Source organism: Oryctolagus cuniculus, chromosome 16 (assembly GCF_051225735.1).
Source record: "Oryctolagus cuniculus isolate XC-2025 breed Fujian yellow rabbit chromosome 16, ASM5122573v1, whole genome shotgun sequence".
Classification (NCBI taxonomy): domain Eukaryota; kingdom Metazoa; phylum Chordata; class Mammalia; order Lagomorpha; family Leporidae; genus Oryctolagus; species Oryctolagus cuniculus.
The window spans coordinates 6,343,865-6,371,082 of NC_142882.1; the positions used below are offsets into that span (position 1 = coordinate 6,343,865).

Below are 27,218 nucleotides of genomic sequence, written 5' to 3' on the forward strand. Positions count from 1 at the left end.
CCCCCCCCCATAACCAGCCTCCAACACACAACCATCCCATCTCCCACTCCCTCTCCCATCCCATTCACATCCAGATTCATTTTCAATTATCTTTATATACAGAAGATCAATTTAGTATATACTAAGTAAAGTTTTGAACACTTTGCACCCACCCAGAAACACAAAGTATAAAGTACTGTTTGAGTACCAGTTATACCGTGAATTCACATAGTACAACATATTAAGGACAGAGATCCTACTTGGGGAGTAAGCGCACAGTGACTCGTTGTTGATTACCTAATTGACACTCTTAATTATGATGTCAGTAATCACCTGAGGCCCTTGTCATGAGCTGCCAAGGCTTTGGAAGCCTCACGAGTTCACAAACTCCTATCTTATTTAGACAAGGCCATAGTCAAAGTAGAAGTTCTCTCCTCCCTTCAGAGATAGTTAGCTCCTTCTTTGATGGCCCATTCTTTCCACTGGGATCTCATTCACAGAGATCTTTCCTTTAGGTCATTTTTTTTTTTTTTTGCCAAAGTGTCTTGGCTTTCCATGCCTGAAATACTCTCATGGGATTTTTAGCCAGATCTGAATGCTTTAAGGCTGATTCTGAGGCTAGAGTGTTGTTTAGGAAACTGCCATTCTATGAGTCTGCTGTGTATCCCACTTCCCATGTTGGATCATTCTCTCCTTTTTAATTCTATCAGTTAATAAATAGTCTTGTTTATGTGATCGCTTTGACTCTTAGTCCTATCATTATGATAAATTATAAAGTGAAACTGATCACTTGGATTAGTGAGATGGCATTGTTATATGCCACCTTGATGGGATTGAATTGGAATCCACTGGCATGTTTTGAACACTACCATTAGGGGTGAGTCTGAGTGAGTATATGCAGAACTGTATATCTCTACCCTCTCATATTATCACTCTTATTCCCTCTTTTCAGTCAAATTTAAACACCTAAAAATAATTGTGTGTTAATTAAGGAGTTCATACAATGGTATTAAGTGGAACAAAAAAAAATACTACAAGGAATAAAGTAGTGAGTTGATCCTCAACAATCAGGACAAGGGATGATAACGTCACTGTTTCTCATAGTGTCCATTTCACTCCAAAAGTTTTCCTTTCAGTTGCTCAGCTAGTTGTCACCAATCAGGGAGAACATGTATTTGTCCCTTTGGGACTGGCTTAATTAACTCAGCATGATGTTTTCTGGATTCCTTTCCATTTCGTTGCAAATGACCAGATTTCATTATTTTTTACTCCTGTATAGTATTCTACAGAGTACATGTCCCATAATTTCTTTATCCAGTTTACTGTTGATGGGCCATTAGTTTGATTCCAGGTCTTCCTATTGTGAATTAAGCTGCAATAAACATTGAGGTGCAGACAGCTCTTTTATTTGCCAATTTAATTTCCTTTGGATAAATTCCAAGGAGTGGGATGGCTGGGTTGTATGGTAGGGTTATATTCAGGATTTTGAGGAATCTCCAGACTGACTTCCATAGTAGCTTTCCCAGTTTGCATTTACACCAACAGTGGATTAATGTCCATTTTTCCCCACATCCTCTCCAGCATCTATTGTTGGTAGATTTCTGTATATGAGGCATTCTAAACAGGGTGAGGTGAAACCTCATTGTGGTTTTGATTTGCATTTCCCTGATGGCTAATGATCCTGAACATTTTTCCATGTGTCTGTTGGCCATTTGGATTTCCTCTTTTGAAATATGTCTATTGAGTTCCTTGGCCCACCTCTTAAGTGGGTTGTTTGTTTTGTTTTTGTGGAGTTTCTTGATCTGTTTTGTAGATTCTGGTTATCAACCCTTTATCAGTTGCATAGTTTGCAAATATTTGTCCCTTTCTTTCGGTTGCCTCTTCACTTTCCTGACTGTTTCTTTTACAGTACAGGAACTTCTCATTTGATGTAATCTCTTTTGTTAATTTTGGCTTTGACTCCTGTGCCTCCAGGGTCTTTTCCAAGAAGTCTTTGCCTGTGCCTATATCTTGTAGGGTTTCCCCAATGTTCTCTAATAATTTCATAGTATCAGGTAATAGATTTAGATATTTAATCCATGTTGAGTGGATGTTTGTGTAAGGTGTAAGGTATGGCTCTCCCTTCATGCTTCTGCATGAGGAAATCCTGTTTTCCCATCAACATTTGTTGAATAGACTGTCCTTATTGCAGGGATTGGTTTTGGATCCTTGATCAAATATAAGTTGGCTGTAGATGTTTGGATTGATTTCTGGTGTTTAATTCTGTTCCATTGGTCTATCCGTTTCTGTACCAGCACCATGCTCTTTTGATAACAACTGCCCTATAATATATCCTGAAATCTGGTATTGTGATGCCTCTAGCTTTGCTTTTGTTGTACAAGACTGCTTTAGCTATTCGAGTTCTCCTGTGCCTCCATATGAATTTCAGCATCATTTTTTCCAGATCTCAGAAGAATGTCTTTTGGTATTTGATTGGTATCACATTGAATCTATAAATTGCTTTTGGGGGAATGGACATATTTATGATATTGATTCTTAAAATCCATGAGAATGGAAAAATTTTCCATTTTTGGTATCCTCTTCTATTTCTTTCTTTAAGATTATGCAATTCTCATCACAGAGGTCTTTGATGTCCTTGGTTTACTTTATTTCAAGGTATTTGATTGTTTTTGTGGCTATTTTGAATGGGATTGATCCTAGAAGTTCCTTCTCACCTGTGGCATTGCCTGTGTATACAAAGGCTGTTGATTTTTGTGGATTGATTATATCCTGCTACTTTGCCAAACTCTTCTATGAGTTCCAATAGTCTCTTAGTAGAGTTCTTTGGATCCCCCAAATAAAGAATCATAGCATCTGCAAAGAGGGGTAGTTTGAGTTCTTCATTCCCAATTTGTATCCCTTTAATTTCTTTTTCTTGCCTAGTGGCTCTGGCTAAACTTTCAGAACTATATTGAATAGCAGTGGTGAGAGTGGGCATCCCTGTCTGGTACCAGATCTCAGTGGAAATGCTTCCAACTTTTCCCCATTCGATAGGATGCTAGTAGTGGGTTTTTCATAAATCGCTTTGATTGTGTTGAGGAATGTTCCTTCTATACCCAATTTGCTTAGCTTTCTTCATGAAAGGGTGTTGTATTTTATCAAATGCTTTCTCGGCATCTATTGAGATAATCATATGGTTTTTCTACTGCAGTTTGTTAATGTGGTGTATCACATTGATTGTTTTGCACACATTGGACCATCCCTGCACACCAGGGATGAATCCCACTTGGTCTGGGTGGATGACCTTTCTGATCTGTTGTTGCATTCTATTGGCCAGAATTTTATGGTGGATTTTTGTGTCTATGTTCATCAAGGAAATCGGTCTGTAATTCTCTTTCTCTGCTGCATATTTTTTAGGTTTAAGAATTAATGTGATGCTGGATTCATAGAAATGATTAGGAGGATTCCTCCCTTTATTGTTTTGAATAGTTTGGGAAGATTTGAAATTAGTTCTTTAAATGTCTGGTAGAATTCAACAGTGAATCCATCTGGTCCTAGGTTTTCCTTTGTTGGGAGGGACTTTACTATTAATTCAACTTATGACTTGGTTATGGGTCTCTTTAGGTTTTCTGTGTCTTCATGGTTCAATTTAGGTAGGTTGTATGGTGTCCAGGAATCTATCCATTTCTTATAGATTTCCCAGTTTGCTGGCATACAACTCTTTGTAGTTTTTCTTTTTTTCTTTTTTCTTTTTTTTTTTTTTTTTTTTTGACAGGCAGAGTGGATAGTGAGAGAGAGAGAGACAGAGAGAAAGGTCTTCCTTTTTTGCCGTTGGTTCACCCTCCAATGGCCGACGAGGCCGGCGCGCTGCGGCCGGCGCACCGCGCTGATCCGATGGCAGGAGCCAGGAGCCAGGTGCTTTTCCTGGTCTCCCATGGGGTGCAGGGCCCAAGCACCTGGGCCATCCTCCACTGGACTCCCTGGCCACAGCAGAGGGCTGGCCTGGAAGAGGGGCAACCGGGACAGAATCCGGCGCCCCGACCGGGACTAGAACCCGGTGTGCCGGCGCCGCTAGGCGGAGGATTAGCCTAGTGAGCCGCGGCGCCAGCAATTCTTTGTAGTTTTTCTGATGACTTTTTTATTTCTGTGGAGTCTGTTGCTATATTCCATTTTTCATCTCTGATTGTATTGATTTGGCTCTTCTCTCTCCTTTTTTTGCTTAGTTGAGCCAATGGTGTGTCAATTTTTTTTTTCAAAAAACCAGCTGTTCATTCAGCTGATCTTTTGTAATTATTTTATTCAATTCTATTGATTTCTCTCTACTTTCAATTATTTCTCTTTTCCTATTAGTTTTGGGTTTGGTTTGCTGTAGTTTTTCTAGTCCTTGATTTGCATTGCTAGCTCTTTTATTTGGTGCCTTTCCAATTTCCTGATGTAGGTACCTATTGCTATAAACTTTCTTCTTAAAACTGCTTTAGCTGTATCCTATAAGTTTTGATATGTTGTGTTTGCTTCCAGAAAGTTTTTGATTCTCTTTTGATTTCTTCTATGACCCATGTTCATTCATGAGCATTTTGTTTAGTCTCCATGTGTTTGCATATGCTCTAGTAATTCCTGAGTTGTGAATTTCCAGTTTAATTCCATTGTGCTCTGATAAGGTGATTGTTATGATTTTGATTCTTTTGAATTTGATGAGACTTGCTTTATGGCTTAGTATGTGGTCAATCCTAGAAAAAGTTCCATGCACTGCCAAAGAATGTGTATTCTTCAAGTGTAGGATGACAAGTTATGTAGATATCTATTGGATCCATTTGGTGTAAAGTGTCGATTAAATCTGATGTTTTCTTGTTGATTTTCTGTCTGGTTGATCTGTCAATTGCTGAAAGTGGAGTATTGAAGTCTGCCAATACTATTGTATTGGAGTTTAAGTCTCCCTTTAAGTCCCTTAGTATATCTTTGAAATAGCCAGTGCCCTGTAATTAGGTGCACATACATTTATAATAGTTACATCTTCCTGTTGAATTGATCCCCTAATCATTATATAGTGCCCTTCTTTGTCTCTTTTAACAGTTTTTCTGTTAAGGTCTATATTGTCTGATATTCATATGGCTACACCAGCTATTTTTGGTTTCTGTTGGAAGGGAATATCTTTTTCCAAACTTTCACTTTCAGTCTGCATGCTCCTTTGTTGGAAAGATGTGTTTCTTCTAAGCAGAAAATAGATAGGTTTTGTTTTTTAATTAATTCATCCAGTCTGTGTCTTTTAACTGGAGAGTTGAGGCCATTTTCATACAGTATGATTATTGTTAAATATGACTTTGCCTTGCCATTTTGCTAAGATACTTCTAATATATACTTTGAACTTCCCGTGATATTATATTAGAGTTTTTCTTCCTTTTTCTTCTTCATACTGATGACCATGTTTCTGTGTGTAACATATTCTTAAGCATCTTTTGCAGGCTTGTTGAGTGGTGAGAAATTCTTTCAATTTCTGTTTTCTATGAAAGGTCTGTATTTCACCTTCATTCACAAATGAGAGCTTTGCAGGATATAATATTCTGGGATGGCAGTTTTTTTCACTTAGTACTTGGACTATATCTCACCATTGCCTCCTAGCCTGTAGGGTTTCTGATGAGAAGTCTGCTGTGAGTCTAATTGGAGATCCTCTAACAATAATCTGGTGTTTCTCTCATGCTCATTTTAGAATCTTTTCTCTATGTTTTACTGTGGTGAGTTTTATTACAATGTGTCATGGTGAGTATCTCTTTTGGTCATGTTTATTGGGGATTTTATGAGCTTCCTGTACTTGGATGTCTCTGTCCTTCTCCAAACCCAGGAAATTTTCTGCTAGTACATCACTAAAAAGGCCTTCTAATTCTTTCTATCCATGCCTTCAGGAACTCCAAGAACTCGAATGTTTGTTTTTTCTTTTTTTTTTAGTAGTATCCTGTATATTCCTAACAATTTTTTTTTATATTTCTAATTTCTCTTCTTGTGTTTGGTTTGACTGTATACTTTCCTCTGCTCTGTCTTCTAAGTCCAATATTCCCTCTTCAACCTTACTTATTCTATTTTTAAGGCTCTCAACTGTGTTCTTTATTTGTCCTATTGAATTCGTCATTTCATTTTTATTTTTCTTCATTTTCTCAATTTCATGTTCTATTGAATTCTTCATTTCTTTTTATTTATTCCTTAACATTTTGTTTTCATGAGAGAGATTTTCTTTCATGTAGTACATGGATTTCAGTATATCGTGTGTTTGCATTTGATTACTTCTAAGTATTCTTATCATAATTTTTTTGAAATCCATATCTTGTATTTCTTCTCTCTCATTATCTTCATAATCTTGTACTTAAGTGTCATGTTCTTTTGGAGAATCATGTTGTCTTCTTTTTTCTTGTTTTTGGATCATTGCTTTTGTTCAGCATTTGTGGAGATATTCATTGGCTTCTTCTTTTGTTATTTTCACTGTGGTGGCTTTTCTCATTGTACTATGACTATGGAGAGAAGTGGACTGCATGCTTTCACTGAATCTCTAGAGGCTTGTGGTGAGTGTTGCCAGAGAGCTTTGTTCAGTTCTTCATGGTTATGGTGTGCCTAAGATGATACACTCAGATGTGGCATGGTTAATCTTTTTTTTTTTTTTTTTTTTTTTTTGACAGGCAGAGTGGATAGTGAGAGAGAGAGAGACAGAGAGAAAGGTCTTCCTTTTTTGCCGTTGGTTCACCCTCCAATGGCCGACGAGGCCGGCGCGCTGCGGCCGGCGCACCGCGCTGATCCGATGGCAGGAGCCAGGAGCCAGGTGCTTTTCCTGGTCTCCCGTGGGGTGCAGGGCCCAAGCACCTGGGCCATCCTCCACTGCACTCCCTGGCCACAGCAGAGGGCTGGCCTGGAAGAGGGGCAACCGGGACAGAATCCGGCGCCCCGACCGGGACTAGAACCCGGTGTGCCGGCGCCGCTAGGCGGAGGATTAGCCTAGTGAGCCGCGGCGCCGGCCTAATCTTTTTTTTATAATCAGAAGGGAAGTAATTCTCCTCAGCTGAGTTGTTATCCTTGATGGTGACCAGTGCCTGAGCACTATCCTCAGTTGGTATAATATTCTTCTGCTCTGTCCTAATGACCATATAAATGATCTGTTCAGTCCTCAGTGTAAGTTCAGATTCCTCTGCAATGTCTCTCACCAGGTAGCCAGGGCCACCCAAGCTTGTGGTGCCTCCCACTGAGACTGCTCCAAGTCTCAGCCACAGCATAAGTTCTCCCACATAATCACAGGTTTTTTTTGTTTGTTTGTTTGTTTGTTTTTGCAGTCTTTGTTTAGAAGGTCCACACATTCAGTAGGTCTTAGTCTCCTGTTATTACTCCCCACCGGAGGCATGTTTTTGCTCAGCTGATTTCCAGGCACAGACATGAGCTGGTGCAGCCATTATGTATGTCCAAAGTGGTTCCCATTCTATTGGCTCATATGCCTTTGTAATGTGATTGGAGAGAGAAACATGTCTGTGCCCTTTTATTTTTTCTCTCCTCTAGTAAGGCTGGTGTTCTTTTTCTCACAGGGCTTCAGGCTTTGTTCCCTCTAGTCTCTTCCTACCACATTTCTGCCAGTGTCTCAGGCTACTGTGGACTCATCTCACCTCACTTTGCAGTGCCAGTGTGGAGGCTCTTGGCTGCTGGTGTCCTGAGCTGTGGACACACATGCCCTCCACATAGGTCTACCATGTCTCTCTAATTTCAGAAGAGCTTCCTCTGCTGTTTTCCCCCTAATTCTTCCCTGAGACTACATTATCTCCACTTTTATTAAACTATCTTCTCCTGGACTAGATAAGGAAGTTCCCTCCCTATTCTGCCAGCTTGGAACTGCCGATGGTCAAAATTACTCAGTTTTCACCTCTGATGGATTTTGTCTTTGAACTATGCATCTGTGTTTTAGTTGAGTGTCTGTTCCTTCAGTCAATACCTACTGGCATATTTTGGGTGGTGTCACAGAGCTCTGTCAGTGCACAACCTGTGGCAAGAGCTCAGTGGAGTGCAGTAGATCTCCTCTTTTCAACAGAAAGGAGGGTTTGATCATGCTGCACCTTGGCACTTTGAGCCCTGAGCCTCTGGTAGGTAGAGAGTCTGGGAACACCTCACAGTCCCACCTGAGTACCCAATCCCTCTCAGTCCTCCCAGCTAGACTGAAAATCAATGGGAAATGTAGATTTTTCCCTCTACTAAAATCCCTGGATCACACGTATGCACAAGAGACAATACAGCCATTACTCATTTGAAAATGGCAACTTTCCCTGCGTGTTGCTTGGCACACACAAGAGTCACCACAGCTGCTACTGATTTCACAATAGTGGCTTTTCCCCATCCATTGCCACATGAGTGTACCCAAGGTTATACAGCCACTACTTCTGTCAATATGGTGCCCTCTCCCAGCTGGTTGCCAGGTGCCATTGTTGGGGGATAGGGAGAGATAAATGTGCCCATTTTTGCTGTGTTAAGGGGGGGTACACTGTCCTTGGTTGAACTCCAAGCCACATTCACACCAAGATGTCACTCAAGCTGTATCACCTATGGCATGGATACCCACAGTCTGCTCTCACCTTGCTCTCTAAAGCTATTGCTTCCTCCAGCTCTTATCTGCAGGGGTCATATCCTTGATGCATCTGCACCTTCCATGTGGATCCATGGCATCCCTCTTCCTGCTGTAGAATTTCCCCTGCAGGTTTCTCTCCAACTCTTCTTGTGTGAATGCCCTTTCCTCCACTTTTTTGCTACTGTTTCTTCCTAGCACAAAGTGGTATGTCCTTTCTCTATTCCACCATCATAAGAATCTCAAATATTTAAATTTTTTTTAGAAAACCACAGTGGGAGAACATGCTGTTCCACTTGGAAAGATTATTATCAAAACATAATAAGAATGGGAATAGTAGAGGTCGGAGGAAGAAGGGTGGGAGTACAGGGGGGAAGAATCACTATGTTTCTAAATTTGTGTATATGAAATGCATGAAGTGTGTATACCTTTATCTTATTGGCCACCAGAGCTGCCTGGCACATCTTGGATAGAGGATGTCTCCTTGTTGGCACCTGACAGCTTGGCTTTGGTGGCCAGGACACAGGTGATCCAGCCCCTGAGGTGAGGTCCTCCTTCATGCCACAAACCTTGTCCCTGAGGAACTCCATCAGCAAGATCATGTTGGAAACAGGCAGCAAAATCGTGAGGGATTAGTGGAAGTGTGTCTCAGAGATCACCTCTACTTGCTGCTCCATTGTGGAGTCACTGTCTCTGGAGGGACAGTCCATCCCAGAGAGCAGAGACCTTGAGGGAACCCCAAAGCCCAGTGCTGAGCAAGAGCCTGGGAGGCTGTCAGAGAAGATGTTGCACCTAGAGACAATGCTCAGGAAGCTACAGGAGAACTTACAGAAGAAGGCTGGCAGGGCTGCCCTGGAGGAGGAGGTGCAGAGACAGAGGCACAACCATCAGAGGCTGCAGGCTTAATCAGAGAGTGCAGACATCCTCCTGCTCCTGGACAGCAAGCAGCCAGGTTTCCCCATGACCAACCTGGCCTGAGGCAGCCATGGACCTGCCTAGGCCCCACCAGCCCTGGGCCTTCCCCAGGAACCCCTCCCTGTGTTGACCTGCATCTAAGCAGTGTTCCCACTCCCTGGCCTCTTGTTTAGTGGCAAAGTTGCTACACCCATCCTAGTTTGTAAATATTCTGTGTGGAAAAGGGGACTTCAGGGAGTCAAGAAGCCACTGCCAAAAAAAAAAAAAAACACCAAAGGTCAACCAACATGGGGTTACCCATCTCAGGTAGTGGACTCAATAGTACACACACTCAGATGTGCGTGCCTAATATGCGTAGTAAGTAACGTGTGCCTTCCTACCAGTTATGGCCCTATGTTTCTGGGCCTCAGGAAGAGGAAATGCAGAGTGGCAAGGGCTGAAAACTACACTGCAGAAAAGTTGTGCTCTGAGCATTTCAGGCATGGAAAGCAAAGACACTGTGACAAAAAATGAGCTACATGAAAGATCTCTGTGAGGGAGAACCCAATGGAAAGAAGGGACCATCAAAGAAGGAGGTACCTTTCCCTGAAGGGAGGAGAGAACTTCCACTTTGATTATGTCCTGGTCTAAATGATGTCTGCGTTTGTGGACTCAAGAGGCTTCCATAGCCTTGGCAGTTCATACCAAGAGCCTCAGGTGATCACTGACCTCATAAATAAGAGTGTCAATTGTTAAATCAGCAACAGGATTCACTGTGCACTTGCTCCCCATGAAGGACCTCTGTCCTTAATGAGTTGTACTATGAGAATTAACTGTAGAACTAGTCTTCAAATGATACTTTATACTTTGTGTGTCTGTGTGGGTGCAAACTGTCGAAATCTTTACTTAGTATGTACTAAGTTGATCTTCTGTATATAACAATAATTAAAAATGAATCTAGCCTGTGATGGGAGAGGGAGTGGAGGTGCAATGGTTTTGGAGGTGGGAGTGTGGGTATGTGGGGAAGAACCATTTGCTACAATCCAAAGTTGTACTTATGAAATTTATATTTATTAAGTTGTGCTCTGAAGCAGAATGTGTTAGATGCTAGTCATTCTGCCCACATTGAGCGAGATGGAAGTGTGAGGGACCCCCCCACATTTTGCTATCATCCCCATCTTTCTCTTATTTCCTAACCTTGTCCTCCTGATTTTGATAAGGAGTTAAGGATTGGATTGGATTTTTGGGAGCAATGATAAGGATTGGATTTTTGGGAGCACTCCTATACATCTCCTTTTTTGGTCCAAGTTTTCATCCCACTGCTTATCACCAACAATCAGCCCAGGAGAATTCCCTCTCTGGCGTCTCCCTCTCTCCACACTAATGGAGGGGGCAGAGCAACTTTTGTTACCTCATATTTATGGGGAGATATAAGTGATGTGAAAGGGCTTTAGAAAATGAGTTAGCTTGGAGCCAGCACCATGGTGCAGTAGGTTAATCATCTGCCTGAGCTGACGGCATCCCATATGGGTGCCAGTTACAGTCCTGGCTGCTCCTCTTCCAATCAAGCTCTCTGCTATGGCCTGGGAAAGCATTGGAAGATGGCCCAAGTCCTTGGGCCCCTGTACCCAGTGGGAGACCTGGAAGAAGGTCCTGGCTCCTTGCTCCTGGCTTCAGATTGGCATAGCTCTGGCCATTGCAGCAATTTGGGGAGTGAATCAATGGAAGGAAGACCTTTCTCTCTGTCTCTCCCTCTCATTGTCTATAATTCTACCTCTCAAATAAATAAAGAAAATCTTTTAAAAAAATAAAAGAGAATGAGTTAGCTGAACTGGGGAACTGGTGTATTCTCACATCTCCTGATTTCTACATCACACCTCAGTTCTAGGTGCCAACATTCTAATGGTATCCATGGCCTTTCATCACTCTGCCTATGATAGGCCAAGGTACATGTTACCCCAAGAAAAAGGACTATATCATATATAGCCATTTCTTCTCTGTCCTATTTCCCCTGATTACTCTTGAACCTACACCATGGAACCATTTCCCTGATGGGTGGGGCTACTCACTGCCCAGGTGGGTGGGGCATGTTTATGTCATAAGGGACACTGTGACACAGGCTGGCCTATGAAAGCAGCTATAGTCCTGGACCCTTACCAGTCACTGGTTCTGATTGCTAGGAGCCTCTCCTAAAAACATGACAGGTAAGCCTCAAATAATTCTTGCCTCCCAATGCCATCTTCCCCTTTATTCCTTATCTTCCCTCCAGCCTGACCCTCCTGATCCTGTAGCCCGCCCCATGTGTCTGGTCCTCCACCCCAGCCTGACCCTACTAGCTCTGTGTTTGAGCCTTACCATCCTGATTTTCCATACTGGCCTCATCCTCCTCCGGGCCCTCCAGTCCAGCCCAACTATCCAAGTCAGCCATACCATTGTTACTTTCCTTCTGTCCCTTCACACCAGGCAAAAACCCCAGATCCTGCATCTTGGACTCACCCTCCTCCTAGAGCCCTCCCCATATCTGACTTTCCTTTTCTCCCCCTGGACCCTCCTCTGGGTTCAGTATTTGAGCCTTTTCCTCCTCCTGCTCCTCCATACTGGCCCTACTCTCCCTCTGATCATCCTGCACCCCAGCCAGGTCCTGCTCCTGCTCCTGCACTTCCTGCTCATACTCCTGGGCTTCCACATAAGGCTCATCCTACTATGAAGTCCTCACTCAAACCTCATCCCCCTTCTCATCCTAAACACCAACCTTGCCTTTCTTCTTTCTCTGAACAGAAGCCCCACCCACCTTATTCAGGAAAATGCAGTCTTCCGTTGAGGGATTAAAAACTGCATGTCCCTTGGACAAGTCATAGCTGTAAGGATAGGCAATCTGTTTCCATTGTTATTGAGTCAGCAAGTTGTCCTGTGATTGAGATGTCCTGAAGCTTTTAGTTTTCTTCTGGCATCTTTGTCCCAGAACTGACAAAACAGGCCCCACAGTTGAAAGGGCACCAAAACTAAGATGGATTGAAATTCCATTTACTCCATAGAGAACCTGAGGCACTGAAGTGCTGATTCCATTGGATAGATGACATTTAGATATGCAGTTATCTTTGGCTGGATTTACAATATTGATATAATGATTAGCAACTCTCCATGCAATAGTTCCCAGGGCAAAACCAGTTGGCTTGTTCTGTTTGTTTATAAAAGTAGCCACATGTCAAGGCTGATGTTTCAGTGGAGTTTTCAAGTCCCCTGAATTCAGAAGGTTGATTCTCTTATTGATAGTCAGCCTGTCTCCACAGTTGCTACCATGGTCATACTGTATCAAATCTGTACAGGAAATCTCTTCAGAGTGTTGCAACATCATCATAGGATTTGATAAACAGGCATCCCAAAGCTTGAGTCTCATCCAAGCAATTGGTCATCACACATCACACAACTGTAGACTGGGGCTTTGATGAAATGTTTGCTTCCAACAGGAGTATCATGCTATGCAATCTGTAGCACTTGGTTGCTATTGAGGTCCTAAATTTTGACACTGCTATATCAAAATGCAACACACTGATGTGTGTGTGTGTGCGTGTGTGTGCATACACCTCCAAAATCTTTTTCAGCAGATTGGCTTACATGAGGTCTTGTCAGCAGGTAACTACTTCCTGCTTCTGCCACACAACCCAAGCCCAGTTCTCATGGTATCCAGAAGTGGCCCAGTGGCAGAGTCAAATCTGAGGTGCTGGGTCAGGTGAGTTCAGAGCTGGAATGGGACAGGGGATGGAACGGGACACTCAGTCACAAAGTAAGGTCATGACAGGAGGTATTTTCAGTAAAACAGTGCACAAAATATATGCCACTAGGGATACAGAAGACAGAATGTTTTTTTTTAATGCCTATTTGTTTACATTTCCTTGAAAAACCAACCAACAATGAGGTAGAGAAAGAGACAGAGAGAGTTCCAGCTGCCAGTTTTCTCCCCCAAAGTACAACAACTAGGGCCAATCCTGGCTGAAGCCAGTAGCCTGGAACAATGTAGAGTATGCAGGTGGCCCATTTGCTCTATTCTTTCTAGCTGAGTATACTAATATTATTATAATAAATGCTCTCTCAGATACATCCTATTTTTAGGCTCATTTCATAGCCACACTTATCCAGAAATGTTTACAATTAATTTTGCTGTAAAAATCCTCCTACTAACAATTTCATTCCTATGAATTTGAGCATCCTACCCTCAATTTCATTATGAGCAACTCATACAACTCCTAAGAAAAAGTTTCTTACCTCTTACAATAGCTCTATGCATATGACACATCTCCGTACCCAGTATACTTTCAAACATTCCCCCTCACATATAGAAATATGTCTGACAAAAGAGTTACTTTAATAGAGTAAATAATAGAGGTTTAAGCCCTCATTTCTAGAACTATAGGCCTTGAACCTACTCCTAAGAACTCAAAATTCTTCATGCTACCTGATACACCAAATTCTATAGTAAGGTCAGCTAAATAAGCTATCAGGCCCACACACCGAAAATGTTGGTTTATATCCTTCCCATACTAATTAACCCCCTAGTCCTAACTATTATTCTAGTCACCCTGTTCCTAGGCACAATAATTACAGTATTTAGCACCCCCTGATTAACCATATGAATTGGCCTAGAAATAAATATATTAGCCATTATTCCAATTTTAATTAACAAAGCCCCACCATGATCAACAGAAGCTGCAACTAAGTATTTCTTAACACAAGCCACAGCATCAATAATCTTAATAATAGTAATTACACTTAACATTCTTGACTCTGGCCAATGAACAATAATCCACAAAATCACTTTACCCCAATCTTAATTATATTAGCATTAATCATTAAATTAGAAATAGCTCCCTTTCACTTCTGAGTCCCAGAAGTAACCCAAGGGGTCCCCCTAAGCACTTGGGCCATCTTCTGCTGACCTTCCCAGGCCATTAGTGGGGAGTTAGATTGGATGTTGAGTAAGCTGGTTCAAGAACTAGTGCCCATATGGAATGCTGGCATCTCAGGCAGCAGCCTTCCCCATGACACCATAATGATAGCCCTTCATTTCACCACTTTGTATTTTAAATGAATATAAATCTAATAAATCGATCTTCTGTATATAAAGATAATTGAAAATGAATCTTGATGTGAATGGAATGAGAGAGGGAGCAGGAGATGGGAGGGTTGCAGGTGGGAGGGAAGTTTTGGGGGTAAAAGCCATTGTAATCCATAAGCTGTACTTTGGAAATCTATATTTACTAAATAAAAGTTAAAAATATATATATATATATATATATGAAATCTAAAAAAAACAAAACAAAAAAAAAACAAAGTCAGGACTCATTCTTCTTACATGACAAAAACTAGCACCCCTATCTGTCCTTTACCAAATCTCACCATCAATCGACTCAACCATAACAATGTTAGTAGCCGTCCTATCAATTATAGTCGGTGGCTGAGGAGGGCTTAACCAAACCCAGCTCCACAAAATCTTAGCCTACTCCTCAATTGCCCATATGGGATGCATGGTAGCCATTATTACATTTAATCCAAATACTATAATTCTCAATCTAATTATTTATATTCTATTAAAATTCCCATATTCATAATATTTATATATCACACAAGCACAACTACCCTTTCACTATCACAAATATGAAATAAAACCCCACTAATAGTTTCAGCCATCCTAATTACCTTAATATCACTAGGAGGCCTACCCCCACTAACAGGCTTTATCCCTAAGTGAATAGAGCTAACAAAAAATGGCAATATCATCATACCCACCACAATGGCTATATTAGCACTTCTAAATTTATACTTCTATTTACGCCTCATCTACTCTTCCTCACTGACAATATTCCCAACAACCAACTTAAAAACAAAATGGCAATTCAAATCAATGAAACACATACTATTTATAGCCCCACTAATCATTTTATCAACAATATTTCTTCCCCTCACACCAATATTTTCAGTACTAAGCTAAACTTAGAAGGATTTTATGTTACACAGACCCAGAGCCTTCAAAGCTCTAAGCAAGTAAATTATATTTAACTCCTGCTTAAAGACTGCAAATTAACTTCACATCTTCTAAATGCAAATCAGGTGCTTTAATTAAGCTAAGTCCCCCTAGATTGGTGGGATCCAACCCCATGAAATTTTAGTTAACAGCTAAATACCCTGGTCAACTGGCTTCAATCTCCTTCTCCTGCCATAAGGAAAAAAATGGCGGGAGAAGCCCCAGCAGAATTGAAGCTGCTTCTTTGAATTTGCAATTCAACATGAAAATTTCACCTCAGGGCTTGGTAAAGAGGGCTAAACCTCTGTCTTTAGATTTACAGTCTAATGCTTACTCAGCCATTTTACCAATGCTTCTGTTTATTAACCGATGATTATTCTCTACCAACCATAAAGACATCGGAACTCTCTATCTCCTATTTGGAGCCTGAGCTGGAATGGTAAGAACAGCTTTTAGTCTGTTAATTTGAGCAGAATTAGGCCAACCAGGAACTTCACTTAGAGACGACCAAATTTATCATGTAATCATCACTGCACATGCCTTTGTAATAATTTTCTTCATAGTGATACCTATTTCAGAAACGGGTTAGTCCCACTAATAACTGGATATAGCTTTCCCCCGTATAAACAATATAAGCTTTTGACTCCTCCCACCATCCTTTCTTCTTCTGTTAGCTTCATCAATAGTAGAAGCCGGTGCAGGTACAGGCTGAACTGTTTACCCACCACTAGCGGGTAACAGCCCATGCAGGAGCCTCGGATGATCTAACTATGTTTTCTCTTCACTTGGCTGGGGTGTCCTCTACTCTAGGGGCCATTAATTTTATTGCAACTATCATCAATCTAAAACCCCCTGCTATATCTCAGCATCAAACCCCCTTATTCGTATGATCTGTTGTCATAACAGCCATTCTTCTTCTTTCCCTGCCAGTTCTAGCCGCTGGCATTACAATACTCTTAATGGACCAAAATCTAAACACAACGTTTTTTGACCCTGTAGGAGGAGGAGACCCTATCCTCTAGCAACACTTATTTTGATTCTTCAGACACCCTGAAGTATATATTCTTATCCTTCCAGGATTTGGAATAATTTCTCATATTGTAACATATTTTTCTGGCAAAAAAGAACCATTTGGCTACATGGGAATAGTGTGGGCTATGATATCAATTGGTTTCCTTGGGTTTATCGTTTGCGCTCACCACATACTCACAGTAGGAATGGTTTGGATACACAAGCCTATTTCACATCAGCTACTATAATTATTGCCATCCCTACGGGAGTAAAGGTATTTATTTGATTAGCAACCCTACATGGTGGAAATATTAAGTGATCCCCAGCCATATTTTGAGCTCTGGGGTTTATTTTCTTATTTACAGTAGGTGGCCTTACAGGAATTGTACTAGCCAACTCTTCCCTAGATATTGTTCTCCAAAGTGGTAGCCCACTTCCACCATGTCTTATCCACAGGAACTGTATTTCCCATTTGGGGGGGGGGTGATTCACTCATTGATTCCCTCTGTTCTCAGGCTACACTCTGAACCCTACTTGGGCCAAAATCCACTTCACTGTAATATTTATAGGAGTGAACTTAACTTTCTTCCCTCAACACTTCCTTGGACTCTCTGGCATGCCCCGATGATATTCATATTACCCAGATGCCTATAAAATGTGAAACACTGTTTCATCAATGGGCTCCTTCATCTCCCTCACTGCTGTAATTGTAATAATTTTCATAATCTGGGATGCCTTTGCCTCAAAGCGAGAGGTAGAAACTATTGAGTTAACCACTACAAATCTAGAGTGACTTCACGGATGTCCACCCCCCATATCATACATTCGAAGAGCCTGCTTACATAAAAGCCTAGGCCAAGAAAGGAAGGAATTGAACCCCCTAAGACTGGTTTCAAGCCAGCTGCATAACCATTCTGACTTTCTCAATAAGATATTAGTAAAACTAATAATAATGAGATTATGAACAGGAAAAGATCATGCTCTCTATATTGTTGCATAATAAGATCATTATAAAATGGATATCAATGTTTTGACAGAAGGGAAACAGTCTAGATTTGTGCGTGTTTGTGTATGTGTGTGTGTGTGTGCACATGCGTGTGTGCATGCATGTATGTGTGCTCATGTTGACAGTAGGCAGAGGGGTTTTGGGATATGGGTACCTAACTTGAAGATAAGGTAACTTCTGCAAATCATTTATAGCCCTTTTTTTTTTTTGACAGGCAGAGTGGACAGTGAGAGAGAGAGAGACAGAGAGAAAGGTCTTCCTTTGCCGTTGGTTCACCCTCCAATGGCCGCCGCGGCCAGCGCGATGTGGCCGGCGCACCGCGCTGATCCAATGGCAGGAGCCAGGAGCCAGGTGCTTTTCCTGGTCTCCCATGGGGTGCAGGGCCCAAGCACCTGGGCCATCCTCCACTGCACTCCCTGGCCACAGCAGAGGGCTGGCCTGGAAGAGGGGCAACCGGGACAGAATCCGGCGCCCCGACCGGGACTAGAACCCGGTGTGCCGGCGCCGCTAGGCGGAGGATTAGCCTAGTGAGCCGCGGTGCCGGCCTTTATAGCCCATTATTGATGCATGTGAGTATCAGCAATAAAGCAGGTCCCACCTCTGTGGTATGAGGGAAAGGTATTCTGTGGTGGGACCCAAGGTGGGCAGCTCTACAACATAGAGACTAACATGACACCAGGCTTATGTCACACAGAAGGCTACATTATAGTCCCCAAAGACAAGACTTATGGGTGAGATATCAGGGTAGAAGGTTAATAAAGAGAAGTATGTGGGTGCAGCAGAGTGTAGAATATGTTTTGAAAGATTTCATGTGGGCTCATGTAAGCAAATATTGGGAAGCTGTCCTCAAATCAGGTTTAAAGGAGGCATCCCGTGGAGCTGTACTCAATGCATAGAATCAGAGTTGTTCCATACAATGCATGTTTCACGTGCATTCCCCCCTGATATAAGTATGTCCTGAACTATACTTGTTCTTCACAATTGTGTGAGGAAAGAAACAAGTGGAGTATATAGTGAGAAAGGACACACATGAGTTGATGTTTAGGGGTTTATTAAACCAGAGCTGGCCCACCCCTTCATAGAAGTTGTACTGGTACTAGCATTAAAATAACCTCTTTTTAAACATATTTATTTCATAAAGAGAACAGATTTCACGTAGTTCATATATACAATTTTAAACCTGCAATGATTCTTCCCACTTTCACTGACTCCTGCTTTCCCTCCCTCCTTCCTCCTGCCTTTTTCCTTTCAATATTATTTATTTTTTTTAAAGCAAGAGTTAGGAAGAGAGAGAGAAAGAGAGATCTTCCATCTAATGGGTCATTTCCCTGATGGCCACGATGGCCAGGCTGGGCCATGCCAAATGCAGGAGCCAGGAGTTTCATCCAGGTCCCCCACATGGGCTATCACAGTCCAAACACTTGAGCTAATCTCTGCTGGTTTTCCCAGGCCTTTAGCAGTTGTTGCACACAGGACATAAACCAGAACCCATATGTGATGCTGGTGGCCACACAACACTGAACCCCATACATTCAATTCACTTCATGCTCATCAGTTTAATTCTGCACTAATTAACAATTCAACAAGAAAAATACAAAGACCACTGTTGCACAAAAGTATATAAGGATTATTAAAAAATTATCAAATATAAAGCTGTCAGTTTCACTCATATACATTAAAATAGGGGGTACAGATGACCCTTTCATATGCTGATTTCATTTCCTTTGGATAAATTTCCAAGGGTGCAATGACTGGGTCAAATGGTAGATCTATATTCAGATTTTTGAAGAATCCCCATACTGTCTTCCACAATGGCTGTACTAGTATACATTCCCACCAACAGTGGACTAGGTACCTTTTCTCCCACATATTCACAAGCACTTTTTCTTTTTCCTTTTAAGTTTTGGTTGATAGCCATTCTAACTTAGGTGATAAAAAATTGCTTGTTTCATTGAGTACAGCTCCATGGGATGTCTCCTTTAAACCTGATTTGAGGACTGCTTCACAATATTTGCTTCCATGAGCTCACATGAAATTTTATTTGCATTTACATGATGGTCATTTGTCCATGTGTCTGTTGTATTTCATCCTTTGAAAAATGCCTTTTCATTTCCTTTGCCCATTTATTCACTGGGTTATTTGTTTTGTTGTGGTTCAGTTTGTTTTTTTTTCTTTCTTTCATTTTTTTTTGACAGGCAGAGTGGATAGTGAGAGAGACAGAGAGAAAGGTCTTCCTTTTGCCGTTGGTTCACCCTCCAACGACCAGCACGGCTGGCGTGCCGTGGCCGGCACACCACGCTAATCCGAAGGCAGGAGCCAGGTGCTTCTCCTGGTCTCCCATGCGGGTGCAGGGCCCAAGCACTTGGGCCATCCTCCACTGCCTTCCTGGGCCACAGCAGAGAGCTGGCCTGGAAGAGGGGCAACTGCAAAAGAATCTGGCGCCCTAACCTGGACTAGAACCCTGTGGTCCGGTGCTGCTAGGTGGAGGATTAGCCTATTGAACTGCGGTGCCAGCCTGGTTCAGTTTCTTGAGCTCCTTATATATTTTGTGTCTTAATTGGTTATCAGGAGGATAGTTTGTAAATATTTTCTACCATTCAGCCTGATTCCTTTTCTCTTTGTCGAGTGTTTCCTTTGCTGCTCATAAACTTCCTAGCTCAAGCTAAGAAGTTTAGAGCTTCTTCTGGGTCTCACACGTGGGTGCAGGGGACCAAGGACTTGGGTGATCTTCTATTGCTTTCCCAGGTACATTAGCAGAGAGCTGATTCAGAAGTGAAGCAGCTCAGTCTCCAACCTGTGTGCATATGGGATGCTAGCATCACAGGCAGAGGTTTAACCTGCTACACTACAATGCTGATGTCATCTATTTGCCTTTTGTAATTCATCCTTTGAAAAATGCCTATTTATGTCCTTTACCCATTTCTTCACTGGCTTCCTTGTTTTGTGTATACTGAGTTTCATGGGGTCCTTATTACTCCTACATACTAATCCTTTATTAGTTGACTAGTTTGCAGATATTTTCTCCCCTTCTATCAGTTGTTTCTTCATGTTGCTGTTTCCTTTGCTGTTCAAAAGCTCCTTAGTTTGATGTAACCCCATTAGCTTATTTTCCTTTTATTACCTGTGTGTCTGGCTTCATAATGACATAGAACACGGCTTTTAATGTGACAGATTGAAAACAAATCTACATTGTGTGTGTGTGCTTCATGCATGCATGTTGACAATAGGCAAATAGGTTTTGGAAGGTTTTCAACATGGAGAAATTTCTGACTCTTTCTCAAATCTTTTATAGGAAATGAATGATGAAGGTGAATGCTACCAATGAAGCACCTATCCACCTGTATGGTATGAAGGAAAAGCATTCTGAGGTGATAAAAAGGTGTTCCATTGTGCAACACAGAGATTGGAAAGCTGCAGTACATACATAAGATGAAGCATTCAAACAGAACTGAGAAGTAAGATATTGGTGGTCAAGATTGTAAAAAGGAAAGTGTGAGTGGTGGCGTAGGGTTCCAGTGAATTTTGGAAATTTCATGTGAGCTCATGTAAGCAGACACTGGGAAGACATTCCCTTAAACAGGTAAGATCTGGACCATGGCTCCAGGACACAAAGAATTAGGAGGTTGTTCAATACAGTGAGTGTGTTGAACAGTATTCCTCCTGATGTAAGGGCATCCTGAAATATGCTTGTACTGTACAGGTGAGTGAGTGAGAGGATGAAACATTTGAAAGCTGGGGCCAGTTGCTTCCTTTGAGGCAGATGTACAAGTGCTTGTGTTAAAATGAGAGGATATGTGACTGAATTAAGTTCACAAATAGATAAACAGGAAAATGGAGAGTTTTATCTACTTATGTATTGATAGGCTTGTTTATTTGATTAGCTAGAAACATATTGGCATTGAATTTTATTTCTGCAGGGCCACCTTGTGCTCCCATGGAGATCCCTTCCATTATTCTTAAATGTTTCAGTTCACCCACTCTTGACTTGGAGCTGTCTACTGCTCTTAAGCCCAGGTCTTTCTTCCTTTCAGTCATGGTCAATACTGCCCTCAGGCATTAGAGGGTGCCTGAGGCAAAGGGTGGATTTGCACATGCCTGCAAGAATGCAGTGAATGCACCTAAGTGGGTTGAGGATGGGTCCAAGGGCTCCTTATTGTGGAACCTCTCAGGTCAGCTCCTCCATAATGACATCTGAGGTTCACAGAGACCTACACATCAGCCATAATGAGTGCCCCCACATTGATCTTCACACAAAGTCAGGAGCCTCAGCACTGTGAGCACAGGTTTCCCATGAGAGGACAGAGGCAGGAACCATGTCCTGTACAGGAATATGGGTCATGTGCATGAAGAGTGAGAAGACCCAACCTGCCTTGCTTCTTTGGTGCAGAATATGAGGCTATGGGGCTTTATGTGTGCTGCTCCCAAGGGCTGAGCTGCAGAGGAGCAAAGTGTGTTCATGCCACTGCCCCATGTCAACTCCTCACTGCTCTGCAGCTCAACAGGCCCTACCAGGTTCTATCCCAAGTTGTGAGACCTGGAGAGGAGTGGGGATGGGTGAGTGGAATGTTCCCTGGGGAATCGTGAGTAGGGAGAATCCTTCCAGCTTCTTCCCCACCATTTTGATGAAAGCTAGTAATCCTGCAGTGTAAAATAAATCTAATGTACCTTGTCTCCCTTGGGCTGGAAATTTACATCTTAACTTGCACAGTATATTGTGGAATATTTTTATTCTGGAATAGGAAGTCTTACCTCACTGAGACTCCAGCATTTGAAGAGGGAGTTAATTTGTTTGTTTTCCTTGTTCTTCAACCCTCAGAATCACATTGATATCTTACAGATACAGGAAGACAGTTGGGATGCACTCTGGAATGTCTTACCTAGTAGACCTGGGGGTGGCCATGGCATTCAGCTCCACATGTATTGAGTAGGAGCCTCTGCCCAATTCTGCTTCCTTGTGTTTTTGGATTTCCATTCTTAATTTATTAAAAATTCAATTGAAATACCTTTTTCAGTCTTCAAAAAAAAAAAAAACACATAAGAGTTTCTACCACAAAACATCAATGTCTTTTTAAAAAGTATCATTTGGATTACTTTGCAAAATGTGTTTGAGCAGAAAACCCTAGAATTTTTGCCTGAAGCAACAACAGTCATAGCCCAAGAGCCATTGTAATAGGAGAGATTTGTGTGTAGGTCACCATCAAACTAGGGCAATTTAATGTTGGAATCCCAGATAAATGCTGAGTCATGGAGAAGAAAATGAAAACCTCAAATGAGATCATCCCATGACCATGAGAAACCAACACGGTTCTTAAATGGAGGAAAAGACTGTGATAAAAACACAGGTACTTCACAAGTGAAAAAATCATGCAAGGAGAATTTTCAACTTATCTCACACAGAAAGCAACATAGATAATAAAAAGATACTTGAAAAGCCAGTTTATAATTTGATATGTTGGAAACATAAAATCCTGTGCCCCAGAATTCAAAGATGCCTCTTCCTGTCAGGCACAAATTGAGTGTGAACAAGCCATCAACATGTAATAGGCAGTTCATCATGACCAAATATGCAGGGCACTTGAAATACAAGGGGTACCTGTAGTCTAACCTTGAGGAAGTTCTGTGTCAGTGCCTGTAGAAATGCATGATATTTTTCCTTGGCCTGCAAGACTAGTTGCATGCAGGTCTGGAGAAAATATTCAGAGAATATGACCTATTTGGAGTTAGAACTGCTACCAATAGTAATTATTTATTTGAAAATACTTTTCAGATTTCCATATAAAATAGATTACAGCCATTCAGCTTCACCAGGTGCAGTGCCTTTTGATCTACAGTGCTTTGAGGCTCCCCAGTGAGTGATTATGACATCCAAATGTTCTGCATTTTCATGATTCTCCTTCTTTCAGACTCTGAATTTGAGGACATCAGCTGGAGCCCCTCTCTTTTGCCCAGTGTGGCTCTGGGATTTTGCCTCTGTCGTGTCATGCACAGTGAGATAAGGACAGGAAGAGTCCCCTTATCTGGCTTTCAGGACTGGACAAAGACATCCCACATTACAGCTGAAGGAGAGTGATACCTCTACTGTAGGAGTACTCTCAAGAACAAGAATTTCTGCTCATATTGGGACACCCCTGTATTCTAAAAATTACCACAGATGAAATTAGGTAAGAAGGGGAGAGAGAAAACTCACATTCATTCAGGTGATCTTCTCAGGTACACAAGAAGATGGTACACAAAGTGTCAGTTTTGTCCCTATAGATTACATTTTAGGTATTCAACTAATAACCACAACTCAGAAACCATATGATATTTATATTTTTGTGACTGGATAATTTCACTAAACATAATGATTTCCAGTTCCATGGTATTTTGATTGGTTTGCATGGAATCCATAAATTGCGTTCAGTAGTATGGATATATTGATGATATTGATTCTTCCAATCCATTAACATGAAATATGTTTCCATTTTTATGCATTCTTCTATTTCTTTCTTTAATGTTTTGTAATTTTCATCATAGACATCTTTAATGTCCTTTTTTTTATTCCAAGGTATTTAAATTTTTGTAGTTACTGTAAATGGAATTGATCTTAGAAGTTCTTTCTCAGCCGTGGGGCTGTTTGCGTATACAAAGGCTACTGATTTTGTGTGTTGATTGTATATTCTGCAATTTTACCAAACTCTTTTGTGAACTCCAGTCATCTCTTGGTGGAGTATTTTGGGTTCCTTATAGGGATAGTTTGGATTCTTCCTTACCTATTTCTATCCATTTGATTTCTTTTCCTTGCCTGATGGCTCTGGCTAAAACTTTTAGGACTATATTAAATAGCAAGGGTGCAAGTGGGCATCCTTGTCTGGTTACAGTTCTTAATAGGTATGCATGCAATTTTTCCCCATTCATTAGGTTATTGGAAGTGGGTTTGTTATAAATTGCTTTGATTATGTTGAGTGTTCCTTCTATTCCAATTGCTTAAGGTTTTCATCATAAAGGGGTGCTGAGTTTTGTCAAAGGCTTTCTCTGCATCTATGGAGATAATGATGTGGTTTTGGATTTCACTTTGTTAATGTGGCATATCACATTTATTGATTTTTGGATGTGGAACCATCCCTGCATACGAGAAATAAATCCCCTTTGGTCTAGGAGAATAATCTTTCTGATGTGTTGTTGGATTCGGGTGGCTAGTATTTTGCCTACGTTTATTGTGTCTATGTACATCAGGGATATTGATCTACAGTTATTTTTCAAATTGGTGCACAAAATCTAATTCAGTTTATTAGCCCATGAATTACTAGTGATAGTAATTAGCATAACTGCAGAAAAATATTTAATAAAATAAACAGAGATCTGTGATTTATAAACAAAGAAATAAAACAACCCATTAAATGCAAAAAAGAATGCTTTTGTGTCCTAAAGGGTATATTAAGATTGCTTAAGAAATGTGGAAATTGTGAGAAGGTTGGAAACAAAGTTGAAGCAAGAATGCTGTACACTACAACTTGTACTAGAGGCCCTCAGGGGGCTCTGCTCTGTGCATATTATTTTTTTAAAATTATTCTTTAATTCATTTGAAAAACAGAGTTACAGGGAGGCAGAGAAACAGAGAGGAGTCTCCATATGCTGGTTTATTCCGAAGATGGCCGCAATGGCTGGAGCTCTGCAAATCTGAAGCCAGGAGCATCTTCTGGGTCTCTCAGGCAGATGCAAGGACCCAAGTGCTTGGGCCATCTTTCACTGCTTCCCAGACCATAGCAGAGAGCTGGAATGGAAGCAGAACAGCTAATACTGGAACCAGCACCTATATTTGATACCGATGCCATAGAGAGTGGGTTAATCTACCATGCCACTGCTCTGGCCCATGATCCTCTTCTGTTCCACCTCTCTGCTGATGGCCTGGAAAATCAGTGGAGGACAGGCCAAGAGCTTGAGCCCCTTTACCCACTTGGGAGATTGGGAAGAAACCCCTGACTCCTGGCTATAGATTGGCTCATCTCTGGCTGTTGTGGCCATGTATGGTGTGAACCAGCAGATGGAAGAGTTCCCACTGTCTCCATGTCATTCTTCCTCTATCTGTAACATGGTGATTCAAATGAATTAAATCAATATCTCAATCAATCAATAATCTTTCATTACAAATAGTGTGAGCCTTGGGAAGTTTTGAGGCCATGAGAGTAGGGAGCGAATCGCACCATTAAAGTAACGGTTGAGGGATGCTGCTATCTAGTGTTGAAAGAGAAGTGTGGGGAGCAACTGGGAGCAACTCGGACTAGACTAAGTTACTAGAATTAGGACTTATTCTATGCATCTGCTCTCCCACAATATGGCGCTGAGAAGGGAGAAACAGCTTCTACACAGCTGCCTCCAGTTCAACCAATAAACTGTAGGACTTACTCCTGATTGGAGGAGAGCAGCGTACTCGGCGTGTGGGTAGCAGAGTTGGGATTGGCAGAAGAGGACTATAAAGGAGGAGAGAGACAACATGCACCAGGAACATCTAAGGGGAACATCTATCTGAGGGAACACCTGTGCAGCCCCCGAGAGAGCCGGCCGGCGGTGTGCCACTCTCCTGCGGAAGTGGGGAAAGTGGCTAGGGGGAACCGCCCTTCCACGGAGGTGGAAGGGACGGTAGCCAACCCAGGAAGAACCAGCAGCAAAACCGGGGAGGGCCGAGCAGACAAAAGAACAGCGCAGGGTCCTGTGTCGTTCCTCCATGAAGACGGGGAACGACAGAGAAGATGCAGCAAGAATCGGCCATGTACAAAGGCAGAGTAGCCTTCACCATGCATGGAATCCTCTAGATCATCACTTCCTGAACTCAAGAAACCATGGACAGTGAAGTTATGGTGTTACAAATGACACAGACTAATGTATTGTTTGAAGCATCATGAATAGGTTCAAAGAATTGGTCTTAGGGCTTTGTTAGGAGAAAAAGACAATATACACAAAAGTATGTAATATAAAATAGGGGGATGAAGTAATAGCAGCCTGTCTCACATGAGGAAGATGGGCATAATTAATTGCAAGTAATTTATCTATCATCTCTTCAAAAAGAGAAAAGGATAAGTTGCCTAATCAACTCTGTCAGTTATTCTAGAAGGTCCTTGTGAATCAGAAATAACTGAACGTGGGATGATGTTACTGTATGTCTTTCACCTGATATGGACAAGTTAGTGAAGTGTCCAAATCACCAGTATGCCAACAAAGAGTGAGAACTTTGCTTCCACAAAAAAGTGGCCTTTCTGTCTTTTGAAGATCCCCTGGGGATGACCCTGGTCTGCACAGCTCTGTGCTTCTCTGTCCTCACCGCTGTTGTTCTTGGGGTCTTTGTGAAGCACCGAGACACTCCCATAGTCATGGCCAACAATCGTTGTCTCACCTACATCCTGCTCATTGCTCTCATCTTCTGCCTACTCTGTTTGCTGTTCACTGGTTGTCCCAACACATCAACCAGTGTCCTCCAGCAGACCACGTTAGGATTGGTGTTCACCATGGCTGTTTCCACTGTCCTGGCCAAAATTATCACTGTGCTTCTGGCCTTCAAGGTCACTGCCCCAGGGAGAAGGATGAAACACTGGCTGATATCAGGGTTACCTAACTCCATTATTCCCATCTGCTTCCTGATCCAACTGTCTCTCTGTGCCATCTGGCTTGGGGCTTCTCCTCCCTTTATCAACACAGATGCTCACTCTGAGCATGGCCACATCATCCTGGTGTGCAAGAAGGGCTCAGTCACTGCCTTCTATTGTGTCCTGGGTTTC

General features: G+C 41.9%; 1 pseudogene; it reads right to left on the reverse strand.

Moving 5' to 3' along the window:
• Positions 1-12,170: 12,170 nt before the first annotated feature.
• LOC149121432 (mRNA export factor pseudogene) lies at positions 12,171-26,950 on the reverse strand (annotated as a pseudogene).
• Positions 26,951-27,218: the final 268 nt, after the last annotated feature.